This window comes from Saccostrea cucullata, unplaced genomic scaffold (genome assembly GCF_032062105.1).
Source record: "Saccostrea cucullata isolate Sc308-1 unplaced genomic scaffold, CSIRO_AGI_Scuc_v1 ctg4097, whole genome shotgun sequence".
NCBI lineage: Eukaryota > Metazoa > Mollusca > Bivalvia > Ostreida > Ostreidae > Saccostrea > Saccostrea cuccullata.
In genome coordinates, this window is record NW_026931635.1 from 20,602 (window position 1) to 36,418 (window position 15,817).

General features: G+C 32.3%; 2 long non-coding RNA genes across 2 annotated transcripts; both read left to right on the forward strand.

The window, feature by feature from the left end:
• The first annotated feature begins 4,987 nt into the window (after nucleotides 1-4,987).
• On the forward strand, nucleotides 4,988-10,307 carry LOC134233172 (uncharacterized). Its single transcript, XR_009984927.1, has 4 exons — nucleotides 4,988-5,062; nucleotides 5,271-5,399; nucleotides 8,633-8,824; nucleotides 9,477-10,307. It is a non-coding gene; the product is annotated as an uncharacterized LOC134233172 (long non-coding RNA).
• A 1,502-nt stretch (nucleotides 10,308-11,809) lies between these two features.
• On the forward strand, nucleotides 11,810-15,472 carry LOC134233173 (uncharacterized). Its single transcript, XR_009984928.1, has 5 exons — nucleotides 11,810-12,045; nucleotides 12,383-12,456; nucleotides 13,201-13,316; nucleotides 13,656-13,783; nucleotides 15,123-15,472. It is a non-coding gene; the product is annotated as an uncharacterized LOC134233173 (long non-coding RNA).
• Nucleotides 15,473-15,817: the final 345 nt, after the last annotated feature.

The following is a 15,817-nucleotide window of genomic DNA, read 5'->3' on the forward strand; positions in this document are numbered from 1 at the left end:
AAGATCAAGTAAGCTATTTTGATCACATTTTGTACATCGTCCGCCCTTTTAGCTGTCTAGCCGTCTGTCCGTCGGTTCACTTTTTACATTTTTTTCTTCCTCTCAGGAATCACTGGGCCAATTTATACCAAACGTAGACAAAGTTGGTTGACAAGCAAGTTGGTGAAACAAGAATATCAACAGTCTCGTTTAAAGTCATCATTTCGTGAATTCTATGGTCGATACAATGACCTTGTCAGCAAATACAATTTATCATTGAATGAAATGCTGACTGACGTTTTTCATACCAATTGTTAGTCCAATATTTATACACTGAATTGACTACGGATCTTTTTTCCGTTATTTCCTGATTATGACAACGAGCACACGGCGGGTGTGACCGGTCGGCAGGGGATGCTCACTCCTCCATGGCACCTGATCCCACCTCTGATGTTTCGGAGGTCCGTGTTTGCTCTGCTCTTATTTTGTATATTTGTTTAATGGATGTTGAGATTGAATATTGTTCGTTATTTCCATATCCTTCTTGGTACAAAGCATCCTTAGATGAAGGGAAGTTTAAATTGTTAAAATGAAGGACCAATACTTCTCACAAGGGGAGATCATCAAGAAAAGGCAACAATATTAATAGCCTGGTGTCATTAAAAAATCTTCTCAAGGACTATTTTACTAGAAATGCTGACACTTAGCATCCTAGGGTAGTGTAGATTCTAAGTTGTTCAAGTCATCAAGTCATGACCCTCAAGGGTAGCATGGGGCCACGATTGGGAAACAATATTTTACATAAAAATATATAGGGAAAAAAACTTAAACAATCTTCCTCTCAAGAACCACTTGGTCAGAAAAGCTGAAACTGATATGAAAGGATTCTGAGATAGTGTAAATTCAAAATTGTGCAGATCAATACCCACAGGTAAAGATGGGGGCTTAATAGGGAAACAAAGTAAAACAATGGACCTTAAATGCTGAAATGTATGTGATAGCATCCTGGAGTAGTGTACATTCCAAATGCTTCAAATTATGACTTCCAGGTGTTGAGCGGGGCCACGATAGGGAAACAAAGTTACACATAGAAATATAAAGGAAACATTTAAAAATCTTCCTCTCAAGAACTACTGGGCCAGAAAAGCTGAGACTGATGTGGAAGCATCTTTGGATACTTTGTAGTGTAAATTCTAAATTGTTAAAACCATGACCTCAAGGGATAGGGTGGGGCCACAATAGGGAATCAAAGTTTTACAGAGACTGAAATATATTGGAAATAGAAATATATAGAAACAATCTTCTTCTCAGGAACCACTAGGCAGGAAAAACTTAAACTTATATGGAAATATCCTTGGGTAGTGTAAATTATAAATTGTTAAAATTGTGACTGGAAGGGGGTAGGCGAGGTAACAAAAGGTATTACAAGGGCGGAAATGTGGTAAAGAACGGCATCCCCGTAGTTTCTGAGATGAGCAATGTTTCCCTTGGGCCTCTTGTTCTTATAAATACTCACCAAATATTTGGAGGCAAGCATTGTGCAATGAAACCTTAGTCAGTCGCTTTATTAGTTTGCTTTAGTATGTCAATCTGTCTCACTTTTTCCACACTCTTTTGTAAACGCCTGCAAGTATTGATTTGATGTTATATGAGTGTACTAGATTAGCTATAAATTAACTTAACTTTTTTTCTCTTTATTGGTTTTTGATTGAATTATGGCACTTTTTCCTTTTATACTGAGATTCAAGATTGGTCATGGAGACCATAAACTAAGAACAGACTTAAGTTACAATTTTGATAAAGAATAGTTTGTTATTTATTAGGCATACATGTACTTTACCAAGAATTTGCAAGTTTGGATAACTATCTAAACATACAGTAAAAATTTTATTTTCTTTTCCAAAAGATTTTAAAAGTTATTTTGATTTGAATTTCTTACTTAAGTCTGTTCTCCATTTTTGATCTTGGGGTCCGGTCGTGTTGCAATGAATTAATGTTCCTAATGATATTGTCATGCTAAAACTTATTAATTTGAAATGTGTTGTTTATAACTTTATAGTGGCAAACTAGAATATAACGGAAAAGGCAGATTACTTGAATTCATTGCATGACTTTAACAAAGAATAATTTTTTACCCCACGATTAAAGCAAAACAGAAACATTTACCCCATGATTTAAGCTAAACAGGAATATCATTAGATTTTTCTTATCTTATGAAAGGCCATGAGAAATATATTTTTAATGGACTCAGTAAATGCTGTAAAAGAATGGGTGGACTTAACTGGCCAGAAAAAATGCCGTAATTACTTTAAGTTTCATAAAATGTTTATTTTTTTTTCATCATATAAACTGTGTATTCGTGGTACGGATGTGAATTTAAAACACTCTTTTCGAGGTAAACTAATAAATATCGAAAGCATGGTGCCTGAAGATTTCTTGAATATCAATAGATAATCAGGGTCACGCGTTTTTCATCGTCTGAATACATAGTCAGCACATGTTTGTCGGCTGTTCTTAAGAAAACTGTAGTTGTATATTGGACAAAAAAAAATGTTATATTAAAAGGAGAAGAGCCGACAAAAGTGTGCTCATACTTAATTTAACAAAAAACATGTTCAAAACAAACTTCTCGCTTCCATTGAAATGTCTTCGATTGACCTGTTAAATATTACAATTCGTCACGTGATGTAAACAGTTACATTGTATTCTTCACCCTTACCTCGATCTAAATCATGTCTGAGCGAGCTTTGTTGCCGTTTTCATAGCTAAGCAAATTAAAAATTGTTTTAATTTTGCGTGTCATCATTTTTAAAGTAATTTAATATTGACATCGCTGTAAAATGCTAAACACGTATTCGAATTTTTGGAAAGAGAGAGGGATAGGGAGAAAGATGTCAACAATGACACCGATTAATAGCCCCGCCTCCTATAAATATTTATTGTGTTAAAAAAACACCACTCCGGGTACATGTCGAATTCCGGAAGACGACACTCAAGTATCGTTTCTTCAATTTTGGTACACGACAACAGGGCATTGATTTTGCACAAATGTTCCACCTAACATAATCAAGTATATGTTGCTCTTTCAATTGCACAAAATTTATTTTGTATTCACTTCGAATACAGATTGTAAGAGGAGTCGCACAAAGATCCAAAATAGGGCGTTAAGTCCACCCATTCTTTACATGTAAATTTTTAAACAATTACGATTTTTTTAATCTTCCAACACCATAAATGACATTCCTTTAATATTTCATTTAAAACGGATGCTTATTTAATTATACAGATTATAATAATTTGGGTAGATGGCATCAAAAATATTTGATACACTTTGCTAAATACCATACGTTTTCTGCGAAAATATCAACAATTAAACCTTTCAAAATATAAGGACATTAATTTCAAAGGTAAAATAAAAGTAGAAACCAAAAATAGAAACATTTTATGAAAATGGTTGTGATTGTTGCATAAGACAAAAATAACTTTTTAGAGGTAAATAAAAAAAGATGTACAGTCAAAGGTTTAGAATCTTATCCTCTCTTATTTCTCAAAGATGTCTTTCAGACTTACACAGCTTAAGGTTTGTCCACACTTACAATTTTACTGGTAAAAAGTACAAAATTTTATTTATTTTCATTTATTTAAGTTTAAAATTGCCAAATATTTAAAAAATGTATAGGTCTCCATACTATTTAAGATGAGAAACATAAATAAACAGAAGCATATGACAACCATAAAATAAAATTAAACATTTTTTAAACAGTATCATAAATATTATGTAAAATCTGATTCAAATACATATAGTTCTGCTTTTGAAAGTCCATAGGTACTTGCCACTTTTGAATTGTGAATATCAGGAAACTATTTTACATTAGAAGTACAATAAAGAAAATTCCTGAATGGAGCTACCTGAGCAGGATGTCTTGCCCTTGCCAGAAATTTTGAAATATTGAAAAATAAAGGAAATACGCATTTTTATTTTTTTTTTTTACTTTACAATAGTTATCATTACAGGTATGGAAATCATTCTTCCTGAATACATTTTTTTCTTTTTTCTGTTAGGTATGAATTTAATATGATAATATTTTTTTGCAAAAACTGATGACATCGGCGGAGGGTGGAATTACCTTAAGGAAAATGTTTAAATATGCAACTTCAGTTCCGTAGAACTTACTATCTGAAAATTTTAAGTGTCAAACTTACTTTTTTCAGTCAGTTTTATTCTTTGATAGTCTTTTGGAGCAGTTTGTGTACAACTTGCTTAAACTTGCTTCATCTGGTTAGTTATGAATTCTGTACTTTGTTTCTGTGCTCGAGCATGACTATACGAGGATTGATCTAAAGTAATGTCACTACTCTGATAAAATTGCTACTATTCGACGTAAATCAACGAAATTATACATGATTGATGCTATATTTATTATAATCAGTGATGAAAAATTCAAATAAAAATGATTCATACTTTTTAAAATATGGAATTATATACAAAGTGCAATTGAGGTATTCGCCGCACCTAAATAACGTCATATGACGGATACGCACCGTCATACACTTGAACGCTTCCCCTTTGTTTCATAAAAAATATACATGTATTTGAGATTTATGAACACAATCACATATATTTTCCTTTGTAGCTCACCTGATCCGAAGGCTCAAGTAAGCTTTTCGGATTACATTTTGTCCGGCGTCCGTCCGTCTGTCCGTCTGTTCTTACGAGAGGTACATTGTGGGGTAAAATTAACGTATTTTCCAGCAGTGTGGGGTTTTTTGGGTACTGTGGGGTTAACCCCATAATGAAGAGGTCTAATTACGTTCAAAATTACTCTATGAGGTCGAAAAAACTAAAATTAGATTTAACCTCACAAAGACTTTGTCCAAATTTTGGACATGTCCTTAGCCCAAAACGCTCAGACATTCAGAAATCTGCTGTTTAGAGGAGTTCGGTAATTGAATCGAGGAGTTCCGTATACCTGAGCATGCGCATATATTTAAAACTAACTGCGCATGCGCAGAATACGGAAGTAGCTGTGTGGACATTTTGTATTAGCAGTGAGGAAATTCGGAAACACAAAAAGCAAATGCAGTAAGTCTTACTATTTTGTTGCACCACATTGAAAAAAAGCTTTGTAAGTTGTTTGATATGATTCATACGTACATTATGCAGTTGTAGAATTTATTTAAAGTCAAGGAAAGGACACTTGTAGTCCACATAAACACATACCGATTGAAAACGGGCTTTTGTGAAAAAAATTATAATGATTGAATGCACTGATAGTTCTTTTTTTAATCAGAGGTCTGCAATGAAAATCGACCGATACCCGGGGGTCGGGCTAGTGGTTTTCTGCAAGAGGGTCGCCCCGTTGGCCAGTAAAAAAAGATAATATTATTTATACACGTGCAATACATGCAAAGCACACCTGGTACGTATTTTCACTCGTTTTTTGCAACAAAAATCCAAACCTTTTAAATTTTCCATATAACATGCTCCAACTGTCAATAAATCTCCATAATTTAATCCGTGTTGGAGTACTACTTGGCTTATTTACTTCAAAATACGATCGTGTTTTTTTTTCTAAATTCGAATTTTCTCTATATCTATGGTAATTACATGCAGATATCTCATAACATAAATACATGTGATTCTTCCGATGGGAGACAACATCTCTGGATTTTTCACGCCTCTTCCGCCCCTTCCGATTAATTTTTAAATCATCCGTGTTTAAATTTTTTTCAAATTGAATATTTTTGGCTTTAATTTTATCCTGTTTCGTAGTATAATTGCTCTCTCTCTCTCTCTCTCTCTCTCTCTCTCTCTCTCTCTCTCAATTCATTCTAGATACGTACCGATTGTTTATCTACTCTTCACACATTTGTTTACATGTACTTGAAATCGTACCTTAATCTATAGAGAAAAAATCAGAATGGAAAAATGGAATTAATGTCACTGCAATAAATTTTCGCAGCAAGTAGGCTTCGAAGGAATCAACATGGGGTTGTATAATTAGGTTGTAAAATTTAGTGGTATATCAATTTGATAAATGACAATCAATGTAGGACATTTTAATCAGTTGTTTAAATACCCAATATGTCACATTGCTTACACAGTCGCTTGTGTAATTATTTGCCGGATAAAAAAATTCACCTATTAAAGAAATTAAACAAATTACCTTTAGATACGTTTATATAACTCTCTTTGTGTTAATGGAAAAAATATAATTGTCCTGTAAGATCAATTTGTACTTATTTTTCAAGATCGACCATTGAAAATTTAAAAGAATTAAATCACAATTAATAGTTTTTCTATAGCTAAACTTAAAGAAATTCAAGCTTAAAGCTTCATTTTGTAATTTACAATATTAATTCATCATTACTTTGAATATTTACAGTGAGAGTATGTAACTTAGCTAATACCGGTCTATCAGTATTTTCACACCTGTTAGATTTTGATTCCGTGTAGAAGCTCTAATTGCAACTCTTGTCAAAACAAATGATTTGTATACTAGCATGATTATCTCGTGAATTTCACCATCAGGAGACGATCGATAGGGATTAGTTACGCTCTGGTGCACTTGACACCTGTGTTGTAGTAGAATGATTTTAAACTGCGTTAATACAAATCTTTGGTCAATTGAATAATTTTTTGTGTGTGTCTGTATGTTAGATAGAAATTCTGACAGCTTTATAAAAATAATATTAAAAAATTACCAGACTTTAAAAACTTCAGCAAAGTAGTTGATCGAGGATTAATTGAAAGGGGGGGGGGGGTGTTACACTGCTGATCATTACCTTAACATATTATAGTGAAGTTTTTAAATGAATTTTATTGACACTTACTGAAATAAATTTTTATACTTTATTTAATTCACCATTAAACTCTCTTTTAATTAAAGCTTTTATATTTTTTCTTATTTAAAAAATAGATAGTAGCAGGGACCTATATACTAAGTATACTTAGTATATAGGTCCCTGATAGTAGTAAGGCACATGTATTTCATCTTGAATGATTTGAATGTTATAAAGGAACACTCAGAGTTCCCGAAACTAGTCAAAAATATGTCCGACAATTGTCTTGTAAATATTCAAAATTCACCGGACAGTTGTAAAATTTACCGGACATTAATTTTTTGTATGTAAATTTAACATATTATAGGATTGGAAATTGTAACGATATAATAAATGATATGTGTAAATAAAAAGATGGCAGATTTAAAAAAAAAATATTGAAATATTTTGTATATGGCCTTTGTATGCAGGATTTGACGTCGCCGAAGGCGTGTGATGACCAACGCTTAATTCATGTATAAATTTATTATGTCCTTTCTGACAGATTTTTAAAATGTTTTTAAAAATAAAATCTGCAACACGACAACTCTTGGTTGATTGTTTGGAAAATATGTTGTTTTCCAGGCTTTTTTCTTTTGGATTTTTGTATTTTATGTGCCAGGCAAAATATTACGTAAAATATCAAACTCGTTTTAAAAAGCCTGGTAAAACGTCCGATATTTCTGACTAGTTAAAATTTATTATACAACCTCCATACAGTTAAAAATATGTACTAATGATATAAAGATATGCAAATTTATCATGAAAATGATGATTTTAAGTGAATTTGTTGTCGTTTTACTACATTCAAGTCAATCCGCTATTTTTAGAAAAGGGGAAAAACGCGCTTGTATTTTAAATGCTATCAAATACATTTTTAAAAAATCCAGAAGTTGGTATAATATTACCATGCTAATAGATTAAATTATAGAGAAAATAATAAATGGTAACAAATTGTCTGTAATCAAGCAGAAATAGCAGGCACTCTTGCAACCCTGCAAATTCGTCATTCAAAACGAAAGTAGATTGTCACATTTTTTTTACTGTCAGAACTACAGAGTGTATATATTTATCATGGAAAATATTTGTTGACAGGGTTTTTAAAACTGTTTTTCCTCCCAGACTTATGGAAATTATTATTTTAATATGTAGCTTTTTATAGTAGACAATCAACGTCTACATTTTATTTAAACAAGTTCTGGCGATGCCCTGACGTTTTTTTTTTTCATTCCTTTAGTTTTGCATTTGTTTATTGTCAGGACAATTGAATAAAATGATTTTGTTAAGATTATATGTAAAGGTTATACAGTCTGTAAAAAAAAACAAAAAAAAACATCGGACATTTTGACCAATAAAATAAAGATTTTACCGGTCCCATTCAAAGTTCACCGGGGATCCCCGGTGGACCGGTGCGTTTCTGGAACTCTGAACACTTATGAACAAAACCTTAAAAATTTAATTTGGAATTCTTTAATTTCATATTTTTTTAAATAGGCATGGATTAATATATATATACACACATACAAAAGTTTTGTGAAATTGACATGTTTAATTAAATCAACTGTAGTGGTTATTGCTGTTTATTTATTGACTGACTGGCTACTTCTTGGGCAAACTGGAATAAGAGGCCACCTGTCTTAAGTGGCTAGTTTCTGGACTTCCCAAAGCTTAAAACAAGTTTGACTGTACTTTTTCACCTTTTACCAATATAAGAAAGTAGTTCACAGTACATGACAACTATGCTTTAAATAAATTTCGATGAATTTTAATTAGTAACTCGGAATTTTTGTATGTGATATAAATAAACATTTGCTTCTGTATTCCTTTGTAGAGTTCAGATACTGAAAGTGAACATCAGTGGAACTTTGATGATCTAGGCCGCTCTATTTTTGCAGCAACACCAGCAGGCGTCGGACATTCATAAAGTTGAAAGAACAAACCTATGACTTGAACACACAATTTGTGATCTGAATATAGTTCACAAATTTAAGGAAAGCAACTATCAAAGACATCCAGATTGATGGTTAGTACATGTTATAAGTGCCCATAAAATCAAGACAACAATATTATTTTACAATAAATTAAAACATAACCTGTAAAAAAAAATTGAACATTATCATTGGGCCAGTTTCATTTGTCGCTGATCGACATACGCCGAATTGCGCCGGTCATATGACCGGCGTAGAACGGCTAAGAGGCAAATGAAGTAAACCGGCGAAAACATTTATTAAAAATGAATAATTACGTTAATGATAATCAATTAATTAAGTTTTATCATTTTTTACATTATATCTTAGTTAGAATAATTCGAAATTCAATTTAAAATAAAATCATGGACCTCATGAAAAATTTTATTTTTCAGAAAATAAAAACATATTTTAATTATATGAATACAGATTTGCTCAAATTATGCAAACAAACAAAGAACATGTCGATCTGTTAAAAAGTATCTGCATTTTCAGTTGTTTTCTCTTCCCGCCATATTTCTAAGACCGGCGATCTCCTCGCCGGTCATTTCAGACCGGCGCATTCGGCGTACGCCGGCGAACCTTCCCCGGTCAAATGAAGTAACAAGCTGGGTTACGAAAGGTCAAGCGGCGCATTCGGCGTATGCCGGTATGACAAATGAAATCCTACCATTTAGAAATATATTTTACTGTATTTTTTTTTGACAGGTATACATGAAGTATGAATGAAAGACTTTTCAGAAGAACAAGCACAATCCCGATTCATTCTTGCCATTGTCTGCTCCAGACGGCGACATTTAGGACCTGACTTACTTTTCAGAAAAAGAAGATGAATCGATTTTTGATAGTTGATCTTAAAAAGATAACATTTTCAGGGGTCGTGGATTGAATGACATTTTCTTGCAATCTCCCATGCAGAGTTGTCGTTCGTTCCTCTCTCAGACACCTCTGCAATGGGCTCACGTCAAGATATTTGACATAACGTATAAAACTTGATATTTGAAGAATTGTTTCAATTCAAATCAATAGTTCTGGATTGATTTAGTAAATATTTATCTCAAAATTCAGACATAAACATAGAAATTGAATTGTAATGAATTAAAACAAACGCACTATTTCTCGTGTTTAAAACTGTGTATACGCGAGCCAATGACAGAGGTGAATGTATGAGCCGATGGTAGAGAGTGATTTTCTTGATGGGCAACTAGTTGCAAGTATTTGGATGTCTATTCTCAAGTTACTGCAAACCTTAAATTAACTTCTTGATTATTAGTTAAATGTGAGACCGTTTCTTACTTGAAGTAATCATTTTTTGAATTGAGCTATGTAATCTCTGATTACTTATGTTTATGAGTACTGTTCAGCTTTAAGGCAAAAGGATCTTTTATGAACATTGCATTCGTCATGGTGAATTTCTATACATTAAGTAACAGTCATAGTTTTCGTCTTTTTTAATTAGCGATCTCATTTTAAATGTGAGAAATAATTATTAAACTGAAATGTTTATTTATGTTGTTTGATTTTTATTTTTTTGAAAATTGTAAATCAATTGCATGTTGTTGTTTTTTTTCATTTTATTTTAGGGGATGGGAGTGGGGGTGCAGCTGTAAGTTTGAGTATAAGTAGTATAAGCAGCCTAGATAGGGGAGGATTCTGATTGGCTGAGAGAAATCACGTGATCAGATTTGATTGGTGGAGGGGATAAATGGGTCAACTGAGTGGTAGCCCTAACCCTAACCCCCTAACCCTAGCCCTAACCCTAACCCTAACCCCCTAACCCTAACCCCTAACCCTAACCCTAGCCCCCTAACCCTAACCCTAACCCTACCCCTAACCCTAATCCTTAGCCCTAACTCCCTAACCCTAACCCCTTAGCCCTAATCCCTTAGCCCTAACCCTAACTAGCCCTAACCCTAACCCTAACCCTAACCCCCTAACCCTAACCCTAACCCCCTAGCCCTAACCCCCTAACCCTAACCCCCTACCCCTACCCCTAACCCTATCCCCTTAAAAATACGGAGTGTGTTTTACACTATACGTAGGTACTACGTTTTTTTTTTTTTTTTTTTTTTTGCTGACTATACAGGTAAAAAATGCGCCGTGTGCAAAAAAACATTGCAAGAATGTGATTATGACGTCACGCATTCACAGTCTAGACAGTCCTATAACCGGTTTGAACTGGTTTTACTGAAAGACAAGAACCACCTGGATTTTTTTACTGAAAACAAAACACAAACAAGACAGATTGTGATTTTCAATTTTTATTCACAATGAAAAAATACAAAAATGATTTTAATTTCCACTGTATCGGCATAAGGGACATTTCTGGTAGGACGTCTCAAAGAGTTTCTTCACACATTCCTCACAACACGGATATTGCCGACATTGTTCGCATTTCCATTTTCCTTGAGTCTTTTCCTGGTAGCACATCATACATTCTTTCAACGGTCTGTTCCTAGTCATTTTCATCCATCGGGGAGGCGGTATGTTCTCAATTCCCTTCTTCCAGATGAAATATTTAATGCACCAGCTACAGGCACAAGTCTCCATGGAAGGCTCATCATCGTGAAACCAGTGTGGAAATGGCATTTCACAATGCTGGCAAATCCTGTACTTTTTCCAATTCCATTCCGGACAGGGGTTATACACTGTCAATGTTTTATAATTCATCGTATTCTGATCACAGTAATGACAACTTGTATTTTCTACATCAATCCAATACACAAATCTCCACAGGGAAAACATGATGGATATAATGAGCGAAGGATACTCCCAGTTTTGTTTTATATACTATAGGATTATTTTAGGGCCGTGTGCAAAAAATATGCTGACTACACAGGTAAATACTTGGCCGCGATTCAAGTCAGGGACCGTGTGCAAAAAAAAAAAATATGCTGACTACACAGGTAATACTTGGCAGCGAGCCAAGTTTGTTAAGGGCCGTGTGCAAAAAAAAAAAAATATGCTTACCTATGCATTGTGACGTCATCCATGTCAGCGAGCTACCCTATGCATTATGACCTCATACACTTGTAAAATTAAAGTTTCATTTTCACTTTTGTTTCTAAGAAGTCAACTTAGATTTTCAAAAAATGTAAGACTATCTTTTGTTTTTCCTCTCTTTTACTTTGATGATTGTTATGTTATGAAGCTTTCCTTGTATAAAGCTCAATTTCTCCATGACCACGGAAGTAAACATCCTGATGCATTCTTGTCATGTGAATGTTGAGAGCGTGTTCATTTTTGAAATCTCCTTTCTGACAGACATATTCTACAGGTAAGTTTGTCTTATTTTTGTTTACATTTCCTATATGAAGGTCATCTTTGTATTTAACCATGATTATGTAAAGTTCTGTTTTGAATGTAAATACTATATTTATCCTCATTTCATGTGATTTACAGTTGTTTAGCCTGCATGTAACTCAGAGTGCATTTAATAATTCTATGATGGGTCATTCTATGATTGAATTTCAATCAGAAAAATGTTCACTAAATTTTGGTAAAATACATGGTATCTTTAACATTTCTATCCCTTTTGTCTGTAAATTACTTTGCTTTACTTACATTGTTAAATGAGGTTAATTGTGTATCACTGAATTGTATGATTTTTTCAGGATCAGCTGAGATGTAATCAATCACTGGATTATTTAATGGATAGGCTTATTGGGCATATATTTGGATATCTCTGGTAAGTTTGTCTTGTTTTTTTTTTAATTGTTTACATTCCCTATGAAGGTCATCTTTGCATTTAAGCATGATTATATGGTTAATTTAATGACTGTATAATACTTACATGTATGTAATATGTTGTCTCTATTAACTTACATTCATATAAATCATGATATAATTTCATAATTCATTATGTATGTTACCCATGGAATTCAGACTTACTAAATGGTGATCAAAGAGATATTAATTAGGAATCTAATAAGAGAAAAGGAGGAATTTACAAAAGATTAATTCTAAGTCATTTACTTTTTGTTTTGATTCTAAATATGTGTGATATATGCTATACATATATTTTCATTTTCACTTTTGTTTCTTAAGCTTTTCAAAAAAAAAATGAAGGACTACATGTTGTACTGTGATGATGTAAAAAAAAAAAAAATAAAAATGTATTTTTCTGTATGCATTACTGATAGCTATTAAACCAAAACTGAATCTGCTGTTAATAAAAGGTCTTTTAGTGTCTAAATAATTAATTTGATAATCATTTTATTTTGTGATATTAATACATTAGTTGTGCTTGTTTATTAACTATAAATAACATGATGAACTTTTCTCATCTCGAGTTAATGTTAAAAACAATTTGTTTTGAGTCTAAACACAAATATTTTCATGATCTTTTTTTGACATTGTACATGTTGTATTTAAACATGCATTGTTTCATGCAGTACTCTGTCATATCAAAAAAATGCTTTTATTTCTACAGTCATCAACATGGAATGTATGACTTCATCTTTTATACAGTCGGGTTCGGGGTTTCGGGCGGCCATGACGAATTTCGGCAAGATTTTACCCCAGAGAAAAAGGCTTGTAATCCACAGTGTAGGTCTTTTAAAGTTGTTTCACATTGTTTATGATTGTGATTATGTTATCACTCACCTATATGTTTAATGTTAGCTATGCTAAATAACCCATTTCTGTGTAATTTGAGAGAATGTTTTTGTCATGTGCTTAAAGTATGGCCTGCTATTCATGTCATCATTTAAAGTCGCTCCTCAAATAAATCTGTCTTAAAAAATACATTTGACAAATGACATTTAATATGATAAGAGTATAGGTATCCATATATAAGAGATATTATTTTGCATTACATTTATAAGAGGCATTGTCTCATGTAATTTAAATCATAATAACAAAAATGGAATTTATTTTTCTATACAGTCCTCAACCTGGAAGATATGTTTTGTTCCTAACCATCTATAATCCATTCTCTATGAAGTGAAGCCTGGCTGCTCTTCCTTTGGAAATACACAGTTAGTCAATCAACATAGAAACACACAAACTTGAAGGTAAAGTTTCAATGAGATACAATTGTAACTTTTATTTATTTATTTATTTTTTTTGGTTACATATGCATGTTTATATTTTTGAATTGATAAATAAATGATATATTTAAATAAAGAGGGCTTGGTGGTCATGGTCATGTTTAAACCATATTGATATCCTTCACAAGAAAAGGCATAAAAATTCATGATCAAATTTTAAAACTAAAATGTATGAAGTTTTTCTGTGTCAAATGATAGTTAACAGCTAAAGATAGCTTATCTATAGAATAAGTTAAATATGACTAATTTGTTAACCCCAGTTTCCTTAATAGCATAGTTGATAAAGATAGCAAGTTTTCACTTCAATTGCTGGTGAATTCTGAATTTTCCATTTAATATTAACATTATATCACAGGAAAAGAATACTATAATGTGGTTCATTAGGATGACCAGAAAAGAAATCTTAATGACCCTTATGACTATGTATAAAGTCTGTAACCTTATAACTGATGTAAGATGACCTGATTGTTTGGAATTAAAATTTCCTGGTGTTTCTATTACCCAAGATCTTCTTATGAGTGCATGGGACTGTTGTAACCCTTCTCCTGTTTATAAAAATAATACCTTGGAGCATGACACTTTATTCATTTAAGGTACTTTCAATATCATTTCTATGAGTTTGTGTTCTTTTTCTTTTAATAATCTAGTGTTATATCTCCTTTACCCTAATTAATATGCATGCTTCCAAAATCATTATATATCTGTCTGTATAGTTTCTTCAGCTCTTTGAACACAAATACCCTGATTCAAACTTTTGAGGTAAACATCATGGAGGCATCATAAATGATTATCAGAGTGTATATATCACAATCTTGACCATAAGGTCAATTAAAATGGTCAAAAGCACAACAAATGAAAGTGAAAACTTTCTTATCAGAATACATAATTTTGTAATAGTAATTCTTACCTTCTTTTGGTAATAAATGGTTATATTCTTCATTAGCTTCTTCTGCAATCAAGGATCTTTCTATGTAATCTCTGACAACATTAGGATCACCCTTTTCTGGACATAATTGGTTATATTCTTCTTGAGAAATGATCTCAATAATGCTATCTTTTTTTTATTTTAACTGGTATACCTCTGTCTACATCTTTCTCTGAAAGAACTCTCTTTCAAACTGAATTTCACACATTCCTTTACTCTTTTCTTTACTGGAGGTGTTACCCATGGTTAATATGAAAAGTCAAAATCTGATGTTACACCTTGTATTTATACCCTTTTTTGTCTATATTTAGAATTCCATCAAGCTTATATTACATAACAATTTTTTTTTTCAACTAAGACATTATTTTTATTTTCCAGGATATTCTAGTGAGGGCTTATGGAAATGATCTATGTCTACTCTCAGAATGGTGAAAGACTATCAGATTATGCAAAGACTAACAGGATATCCTCTCTTGGAACACTGAAACAAGAAAATCAAACAGGAGGTGGATGGAGGATTTAAGAAGCATGGTGAAAGACTATCAGATTATGCAAAGACTAACAGAATATCCTCTCTTAAAACACTGAAACAAGAAAATCAAACAGGATGGAGGATTTAAGAAGCACATAGATAAATATGATTTCCAACCAATTTAAGTACGATCATAGACTGTGCTTTACAGGATGACAAAGAAAGGACCCAGGATAGTATCTTTTACTGTCAGACACTGACTATGGATAAGATGTAGCCATTTATCAAACTGAGATCTAGTCAAATCAAGTATTGAGAACATGATTTTCTGATAACATGAATTTATTCTCACCAACTTCAAAGTATCTATATTTATTTTTTTTATTATATATATATATATTATATATATATATTATTATATATATTATTTATTATATATGTATTTATTTTTACTAACTCATATTGAAGACAGTTGTTATGTAAGAGAAGTATACATTTAAACCTTTTATTTTTCATCTTATTTCTATAACCCCTAACAAATTAGACAGATGTTTTAGAAGCTAGCTTTGCTGTAATTATTACTTTCATGGAATTGTAAATA